The sequence below is a fragment of the Nicotiana tabacum genome, chromosome 6 (genome assembly GCF_000715075.1).
Source record: "Nicotiana tabacum cultivar K326 chromosome 6, ASM71507v2, whole genome shotgun sequence".
NCBI classification, from domain to species: Eukaryota; Viridiplantae; Streptophyta; class Magnoliopsida; order Solanales; family Solanaceae; genus Nicotiana; species Nicotiana tabacum.
In genome coordinates this window covers 6,880,482-6,890,644 of record NC_134085.1, presented here as the reverse complement: position 1 = coordinate 6,890,644, position 10,163 = coordinate 6,880,482, and positions in this window count along the sequence as shown.

The following is a 10,163-nucleotide window of genomic DNA, read 5'->3' as shown; positions in this document are numbered from 1 at the left end:
TTTGACTCTACTGTTTTAGGTTCAAAACTTAGATTCATTATTCGACAGGTTCTGGTTTGATTCGAGGGTAACGAATCGTGGATTAAGGAAGAGGAGAGGGAGGTGGCTTTAGGGTGTTAATTTGGGGTTGATTAAGTTAACTAGTGTTCGGGGTCAAATTTTGATCGAAGATTCGACGATTTTGGCCATGATTCGAAAGGAACAGTTTAGGGATTTGAGATGCTGAGGTGAAGAAGAATCAACTGTGTAAAGATAGGGTCGTTTGGACCACCGGAACCGCCTTGAGGCGATTTCCGGTGGACGGAGCACGGTGGTAAGGGGCAGAGGGATCGTTTGGTCTCTAAGGCTTAGAGACGAAGAGGTAAGGGGGGTTTGGCTTGGGGCGGGGGCGGGGTATGGTTTTAGGAATATATAGTGGGGTGGGGATTTGATCTTGGCCATTGGATCATTCACGATCAACGGCCTGGATCACTTCACAAATGAGGAATGACGTTGTTTGGTTTCAACTGGGGCTGGACCGGGTGGGGAACGGGTTTTGGGCTGATTTGGGGCGGGTATTGGGGTGAATTTTGCTTGGGCCTGGGTAAAATGAGAAATAGCCCAACAGATTTTGCCCTCTTTTGTTTAATCATTTTCATTTTCTTTTTCTTCCAAAAATTAAAACTAAAACCCTAATTAATTTTTTTTTTAAAACCCTAATTAACTTTAAAAAGATTAATTAACTTTAAATAATACCTATCACAAATAATTAAATACCAAATTAAAAGAAAAATCACAAAATTTGACATTAAACACTAAAACGCACAAATACGTTATTTTTGTGAAATTTTCATTTTTGTAAAACAACAATTTACTTAATTAATGTAAAAATGTAAAACTAAATTTTAAATGCAGATACTATATTTTTTGTTTTTTGTATTTTCAATGCATTAATAAAATTAAAATGCATAAAATATGCGAACAATCCGGAAAATTGCACAGTAATTCCTAGAATAACACATAATTAAAGAAAAGGACCTAATTTTGAGAATTCTTTTGGAGTAATTCATGTGAGGCAAAAATCACGTGCTCACAGTGTTTGCTAGAAAAGTGCATATAAGTTGTTCTTTTATTAAAATGACTAAAATATCCTTTAAAACTTTACAAAAGATTATAAATTAAAAAGCTACTTTGTAAAGAAAAAGATGAACAACAAATATGAAATGAAAAGAAAGTTAGAAAATTTATTTTGAGAATCAGAAAATATTATTAAGGATAAACTAGTAAAACCCTTAGTCAAACTAAAAGTTCTTATAAGCTAAAAAAAATCATAAGTTGAGGGTGACCAACTTATGGCTTATGACTGATTTTAGCTTATATGCACTTGGCTTTAAAGCACTTTGGGTGTTTACCAAACACGTAGATAAGCCGAAAGGTAAAACCAGTTTGACCACCTTATAAGCATAGCCAAATACCATATTAGTCTCGTTTGAAAGTCATTGCAGATAGAATCAGGCTTTTCTTTGGTAAACTCATCAATGCTACTCAATGAAAGTGTAGTGACCCGATCGGTTGTTTTGAGCAATTGCACTTTGCTCGGTAGTTTAAGGGCATGAGTAGCTCCGTATGATGTATTACGACTTATGTGAATCATCTATTTTGGTTTTTAGATTATTCGGAATTGATTTGGAAAAATAAATTTCCTGGTTTAAGCTTTAAGTTGGAAGAGTTGACCAAGTTTGACTTTTTGGTATTTGACCTTGGATTGGATTTTTGATATTTCCGTTAGCTCCGTTGGGTAATTTTGGACTTCGGAGCATGTCTGGATTGTTATTTGGAGGTCCGTAGTTTAATTTGGCTTGAAATAGAGAAAGTTGAATTTTTTTGGAAAAGTTTGACCGGGAGTGGACTTTTTGATATCGGATTTGGATTGTCGTTCCGGGAATTGGAATAGCTTTGTTATGTCATTTGGGACTTGTGTGAAAAATTTGGGTTCATTTTGGGTTGGTTTGCTATATTTCGGCATGAGTTATGGAAGTTGAAGAGTTTAAATTTCTTCAAGTTTGAATTGAGGTGAGATTCGTTGTTTCGATGTTGTTATGTGTGATTTGAGACCTCGAGTAGGTGTGCATTGTGTTTCAGGACTTTTTGGTATGTTCGGACGAGGTCCCGAGGGGCTCAGGCGTGTTTCGGATTGATTTCAGATTATTTTTCCTTCATTTTGCATTGTTGGTTCTGCAGAATTCTGGGCTTCTGGTTTCCTTAGTCGCGATCACGCAGTAGGGATTGCAATCGTGATCGCGTAGTGTTGGTTTCTGGCTAGGAAGAAGTGGTTCTTCGCGTTCGCTAGTCCTTAGACGCGTTCACATAGCTTGCTACAGATTATGCATCACGTTCGTGCTAGCATCCACGCGTTTACGTAGTGAATTTGGGTTGAGCTGGGCAGAGGTTATTCCTTTTCGCATTCACGATGTTTTCCCGTGATCACGTAGCTTTGGGAGCCTTGTTTACCGCATTTGCGAGGCAATTGCTGCGATGGCGTAGGCTATTTTGGTGAGGCTGTTGTGTTTGTTCTTTGTGTTAGCGGAGTCTTGTCCGCATTCGCATAGATTCTTTTGGTGGCAGTGCATTTCGTTCATTGCGAACGCGATGGACTTCTTGTGTTCGCATAAGAGGAGTACCTAGGAAGATTATAAAGTACTCTATTTTGAGGGTTTTGGCCATTTTTATATTTTTGGAACTATGGAGCTCGGATTGAGGCAATTCTTGAAGGATATTTCACCATATGAATTGGGATAAGTGTTCTCCACTCGATTTTGGTTATATTTCGTAAATCTATCTTCGTTTTTGGTACTTGGATTGTGAATTTTAAAGAGGAAATTGGGAGATTTAGCCTAATGTTTTATAAAGCTAATTTTTAAGTTTTGAACACCGATTTGGGGTCGGGTTTGAGTGAAACTAGTATGGTTGAACTCATAATTGAATGGGTTGTTGGATTTTATGAGTTTTGTCGGGTTCCGAGGCGCGGGCTCGGGTGTGACTTTTGGCCCATTTTGGGTTTTAATTAAGTATTCGACCTTTATCATTTGGAATTGTTTTCCTGGGCTTTATTTGATGTATTTGAGTTGCTTTTGGCTAGTTTCAAGCCGTTCGGGGGTCGGTACGCACGAGATGGCATTTTTGGAGCATCGCTTGGGTTGCCTGGTATTGGAATTGGCTTGTTCGAGGTAAGTAACACTTTTAAACTTAGTGTTGAGGGTATAAAACCCCAAATTACGTGCTATGTGATTGATGTTGAGGTGACGCACATGCTAGGTGACGGGCGTGTGCGCGTGCACCATTTGAATTGCGACTCCGCTATTTCTTTGGTGCTGTGTAGTTACCTGATCTTACTTGTATTCATGAAATTTCTACGTACTTGAGCTATTGAGTTGTGGCATATGCTAGAATCCATGTCTAGGCTACATGCTTATCATGTTGGGACCCACTGAGGTCATTTCTGCTGTTGAGCTATCTGTTTTCATCGCATTAAATACTCAATCATACCCATTCATATGCATATCATATCTCAGTCTCTGTTGCTATTTATTGATACATCACATCATTATTTTTGGGCTGATATTTCATGACACTGAGAGCCCGAGAACTGGAGAGATTGATGACTATGTGAGGTCAATGGTCTGACGGTGAGGATGTTCATGGGATCGGGCTGCACGCTGCAACATGTTTTACTGAATTATGCCGTGATTGTCTTGTTATAGTGCTTGGGCTGAAGGAGCCCCTCCAGAGTCTATTCACATCCCCAGTAAGCGCAGGTACCTACTAAGTGTTGAGTTATTAGGAGGATGGAGTAACTGTGAGGACTGAGTGGCTGTGAGGGCTGAGTGGCTGGGAGAACTGAGTGAATTGATATTCTAAGAGTATGCATATGGCTTTATCATTGAGTCTCATCGCATTTGACATGCACGTGACATACATGCATAGAGATGCATTTTTCTCATATTGTACGGTATCACATCATTCATGAATTCTCACATATATTGACATACAGGCATCGAGAGGTATATTACACTTGCTATCTGGAGAGAAAATGAAACATCATACTTACTATTGAAAGGATTTTTTAGAAAACTCACAATATTAAAACTTACTCATATTTTCGATGATTTCAGTAAAGGAGCTGGGTTTTCACTGATATACTTGAAAAGCGAAACTATTTTCGAAAAAGTATAAAAAAGCTGAGCCTTTTATCTCCGAGTTACTTCTTTATTTATTTGCTTTAGGTTTTTATGAACTGTTGTTGGCTATTGGTATTGGACCCGAACATTGTTCCAACTCGTCCCTACTTTTAACCTAAGGTTAGGTTTGTTACTTATTGAGTACATGGGATCGGCTGTACTCATACTACATTTCTGCACCTTGAGTGCAGATGTTGCCTGATGATTTTGCTGTGTTCGACGGGAGATGGACTTGAAGACGTACCTGCATTTCGGTTGGAACTGCCTCTTGTTCATATTAGCCTTAAATTCATAAAACTCTATTTATGTGCTTTTCGAATAGATGATGTATTTATTTTATACCTGCTTTGTAAATTCTATTCTTAAAAGCTCATGATTTGTACTACCAATCTTTGGGAAATGTATAAGATTAAGATATTTTATTTCCTTTATTGTTTCATTAAATTCTATTGAAATGGATAGAGGGTAATTGGCTTACCTAGCGGGTTGGGTTAGGTACCATCACGACTAGTTAGATTTTTTTTCGTCACAGATTGATATCAGAGCTCTAGGTTCATAGGTTCTACAAGTCGTGAGCAAGTGTCTAGTAGTCTTGAGGATCGGTATGATTACTTTTATACCTATCTTCGAGAGGCTACATGACATTTAGGATATAATTCCCATCTTTCCTTCCTTATCATGTGATATTGATTCAGTTTGAAGCATAACTCTTTGAATTCCTTCCACACCTTCGTATGCGCATGTGAGCGCTTGGTATCAACTGTGCATCGATGATTTGTAATTCCATGGATGAGGTACGAGATGTGATTTCAGTGTGCTGATGATGAGCCACTCTGGAGGACTTGGGGTCGGGTTTGACTCTAGCTTGAGCATAGAGATTTTGATTGTGTGAGCACGTGCTTTTGGACTTATATGACTGGTAGTGTCCCTATGAGTGGAATTCGTGGCTACGTGATGAGTATGATGTGACTGAGAGATGTGTTTATATGGTTTGAACGCGACGAGAAGAGTTTTCTTGAGATGTAGAAAGGACTATTGGGTTGTTTGATTTCTGTCTTGATTTGACATATCGACTCGGGTTATGGGTATGTTGAGGGAATCTTTCATGTTGTTTAATTACGGAGTGAAGTAGATTTTCATGTCTTGTTGCGGTTTCAGACTTAGGAAGATTAGGTGATTGCATAGAAGTTGTGGATGTGAAAGGGTATATAAAGAGATGTCAGCTTGAGGCTAAGCATGTAGGTTATAACCTGCGAGGTAATCTACGGATGTGTGTTTTTTTTATGATGTTGTGTGGAGGCTTCCTTATCTACGTGTGGGTTATATTTGTGCGATTTGAGTTTGGATCAGTTGTAATAGTTGACATAAACATCATGAGGATAAATGCGAGTTTAGTAGATAATTTGAGGTATTATGTGATTTGTGTTGCGTGAATTTGTGAAGGATTTAGTTGAATCTCACTGCGGTATTATGGCAGTAATGGGGTAAGGTTATTTTAAGTTAACAGATATTTTATTACATGGCTTTGAGCATAGTGGGGGAGTCTGTTATTGACGCATTGATTGCACGGTTATGTGTTGTATTGGTTTTGATTTGAGGTATACTTGTGAATCAGTTATGATTTGCAGAGGTTGAGACCGAGAATGGCTCGAGTAAAGGAATTTCTTTATGCAGGTTGTATTACACTCTATGGTTATATAGAAAACATGGAATGATTGAGTGATTATTCGTGAAGGATGTAGTGTGCATGGAGTAGGAATTCACTCGGTTGCTTAGGGGTATGGATTACTCCCTTAGGTGTTGTTGTGTTAATGGGGCACAAGTTGTTTGGTCCATTTGGGTGGTTTAATTGAGATTTGAGCAGAATGGGAGACACTCGGGAATGGTTCTAATGGATTCATGATTTATATGTAGCAATTAGGAAATTTCAGGATTTGTATATGGCTAGAAACTGAGATTTATATTGGATGGTGGCGAGACACGCGGTATTTCTATATCATTGTGGATTATACACTTTAGTATCAATGAAGTAAAGGAATGAAGTTTTAGGTTCACATAAGGTTTCTTCAGAGTGGGTGTAGCGGTTGTGGTGACTTGGGGTGCTTAAGAGGAGATATAACGACTTATAAGCCTTCGGGCGATGTGGTTTCATGCTTGGGTCTTGGGTGGTGAGTTTTGGTTGAGGATTGTGGTATTATGGCAAGGAGGAGTATTAACTTGAAGGTAATTCGGAAGGAACTCACAGTAATAGGGCAGCTTGATAGTAGGTTGGATCAGCACAATAATGGATATAATCGGTTCTTTGGATACTTATGATGTAGTGAGTTGCAACATGTGTTTTGTGAAAATGCTCTTGGGTTTTGGCGACCTGCGTGGCTAGGTTGAGTTAGAGAGATTTGGTTCTAATAGCTTGGTTATGTGCAAATGGGCTTCGAAGAGTTCTCGATGATTTGTATCATAGTTCGAGGCGAATATTTCCTACTAGCATGAGGAACATGTTACGAATTAGGATTTTCTCCTGGATAAGATCATATGGATGGTTTCTAACTGATTGAGTATCTAGTTTGTTGTGACTTGGAGTGGATTATGAGATTTTTGTAATTCATATGATGGAATGATAGATGCGGTGTGTTATGTAGGATTGAGATTTGCATGTGTAAGGTCACGGTTCAGTTTTGAATGGATGGTCATGAAATTTTAGGCATCATGGACGGTTTCAGATGACTAAGTGAATGATATTACTGTTTGGTATTGCTTGAGGAAAGTGTACATTTCAGAAGACGCACTGTGTTTTGATTTATGGATGTTTCATTAGTATGGTGGTACTCGTCTAGTCGACCGACTACTGATATTCATATTTTTGTGATGTGGCATGGAAGAATTAAAGAAGTATTCCTCATGAGATGATCATGTATGAGAGATGTGTTAGACATTTATGCGGTAGAGATGGGATCAGATATGGTGATTCGTGTGTTCTATGGATTTAGAGACTGGGAATTCTTAGGAGTAGATTGTTTCGTGGTTGTGGACTGTAGAAATGCGGGCAAAGCTAGTCAGAGGGTGGTATGTGCTGTGGTTAGGTCATTGTGGACCTTCGGAGAGTTATTTATCTAATTAAGGATGAACAAAGTCGATTTGGGGCGCATTGGTAGGCCCAATTAGGATGTATATTCCATAGTGAGTCGGATTGGTTGGCTTCTTACTGCTATGGTTGAGGTATGTTCCATTCGGTTGTTGTTGAGCTTATTCGTGTTCTGAATGATCTATGAGTTACTCTTCTATTCTACGAGGAGTTGCAATTTGTTGGTTATATGCACACATGGTGCGGTTCTATTTGGGCATTATAGTGAAAATTGAGCGAGATGGGTATTTGATGGATGCATGACTAACTTCATGTTATTTCGGGGTTTTGTGTGGAATTGTTTCATTTTCTTCTCCGTGGTTATGGTAATGCACTTTGGGTACTTGATGTCGAATTGCGCGTGGTTATTGATTTTGAGTAGGGTGGCTTGAGGTATATAATATGGACCAGTGTTTGGATGGGGTCACGCATTGTAGTGGAGTTATGTTGATGTATGAAACTTTGTGTTAGATTAGTGTGATGGTTTTACAGTGTGTGATGGATTTTTAGCATTTTGTTGTGGCGGTACTTGTTAAGCTTGCGGGACAGTTCTCTCGTTAGAATCATTTTTTTCATGATTGAGTACATTTGAAAGGTTGCTTATTAGTGGCACGTCACTAGAGTGGTCGTGTTGAATGAGATGAGATCATTGGACCTAGAATGGATACTATCGGATTTAATTACAGCATGTTTGGAAGGATAATTTCGGAAGTCGGGTTAGAAATGTGCTATAGTTCTTGTCGCAGGAGAGGGAACTCCATGACTTGTTGATCTGATGAAGGGTTAGGAGTTTTGCATGTTTCTTCCATCATCAGCAGTGTACAAAGGTTTTAGAAAGAGGCTTTGTTTGGTAGGAAGTTTATTACTGGTATTGGGTTATTTTGAGCAGCTACTGTGATTAGAAATTATTGCTATGAGTATTTGAGTTACATGGTATATCACGTGATTACATCTTGGGATATGGTGATAGCTTGAATTGTTCCGACTTATTTAGTGTGTAGGTTGCGAGGTCCGGGTCTTGTAGAAAATTCCGAATGTTGGAAATTTGACTCTAAGGTTGATGGGCTAGGTTGAATTATGAAATTTCAGTTATGTTGTGTTATCAGACCTATATGGGATAGGGTGACGTGGGATCACCCCGGGGTATGTGCATGGTAAGGTTACATGGCAGTTTGGCCACTTCAGAACAACGTTGGGCACGTTCGAGGACAAATGTATGTTTAAGTGGGGGAGGATGTAACTACCCAACCGGTCATTTTGAGAAATTGCACTTTGCTCAGTAGTTGGTATGAGTAGCTCCGTATGATGTATTATGACTTATGTAAATCGTCGGTTTTGGTTTTTAGGTTATTCGGAATTGATTTGGAAGAATGAATTTCATGGTTGGAAGAGTTGTCCAAGTTTGACTTTTTGGTATTTGATCTCGGATTGGAATTTTGATGGTTCTGTTAGCTCCGTTAGGTGATTTTGTACTTAGGAGCGTGTTCGGATTGTGATTTGGAGGTCCGTAGTTGAATTGGCTTGAAATGGCAAAAGTTGAGTTTTTTGGAAAAGTTTGACCGAGAGTGGACTTTTCGATATCGGATTCGTATTGTAGTTCCGGGAATTGGAATAGATTCGTTATGTCATTTTGGTAATTGTGTGCATAATTTGGCTTCATTTCGGGTTGGTTTGCTATGTTTCAGCACGAGTTAAGAAAGTTGAAAAGTTCAAAGTTCTTCAAGTTTGAATTGAGGTGCGATTCATTGTTTCGATGTTGTTATATGTAATTTGAGGTTTCGAGTATGTCCGTGTTGTATTTCGGGACATGTTGGTATGTTCGGACGGGGTCCTGAGGGGCTCGGGTGTGTTTCAGATTTATTTCGGACTATTTTTCCTTCATTTTGCATTGCTGATTCTGCAGAATTATGGGCTTCTAGTTTCCTTAATTGTGATCGCGGAGTAGAGATCGCGATCGCGTTGTGTTGGTTTCTGGTTAGGAAGAAGTTATTCTTTGCTTTTGCGAGTCCTCAGACGTGCTCGCAAAGCTTGATGTAGATTGTGCATCGCGTTCGTGCTAGCATCCATGCGTTCACGTAGTGAATTTTGGGCTAAGCTGGGCAGAGATTATTCCTCTTCGTATTCGCGATGTTGTCCCGCGATCGCGTAGCTTTAGGAGCCTTGTGTACCGCGTTCGCGAGGCAGTTGTTGCGGTGGCATAGGACATTTTGGTGAGGCTACTATGTTTGTTCTTCAACTTGTCCGCGTTCGCATAGAGTCTTTTGGTGGCAATGCATTTTGTTCATCGTGAACTCGATAGACTTCCCGCGTTCGCATAAGTGGAGTACCTGGGCAGATTATAATGTACTCTATTTCGAGGGTTTCAACTATTTTTACATTTTCGGAGCTATGGAGCTCGGATTGAGGTGATTCTTGAAGCACATTTCACCATATGAATTGGGGTAAGTGTTCTCTACTCGGTTTCAGTTATATTTCATAAATCTATCTTCGTTTTTGGTAATTGAATTGTGAATTTTAAAGAGGAAATTAGGGGTTTTAGCCTGAAATTTCATAAAGCAAATTTTTGAGTTTGAACACAGATTTTGAGTCAGATTTGATTGCAACTAGTATGATTGGACTCGTAATTGAATGAGTTATCAGATTTTGTGAGTTTTGTCGGGTTCCATGGTGCGGGCCCGGGTGTGACTTTTGTCTAGTATTGGGTTTTGATTAATTGTTCGACCTTTATCATTTGGAATTGTTTCCTTGGGCTTTATTTGATGTATTTGAGTTGCTTTTGGCTAGTTTTTAGCTGTTCGGGGATCGGTACGCGCGAAATGGCATTT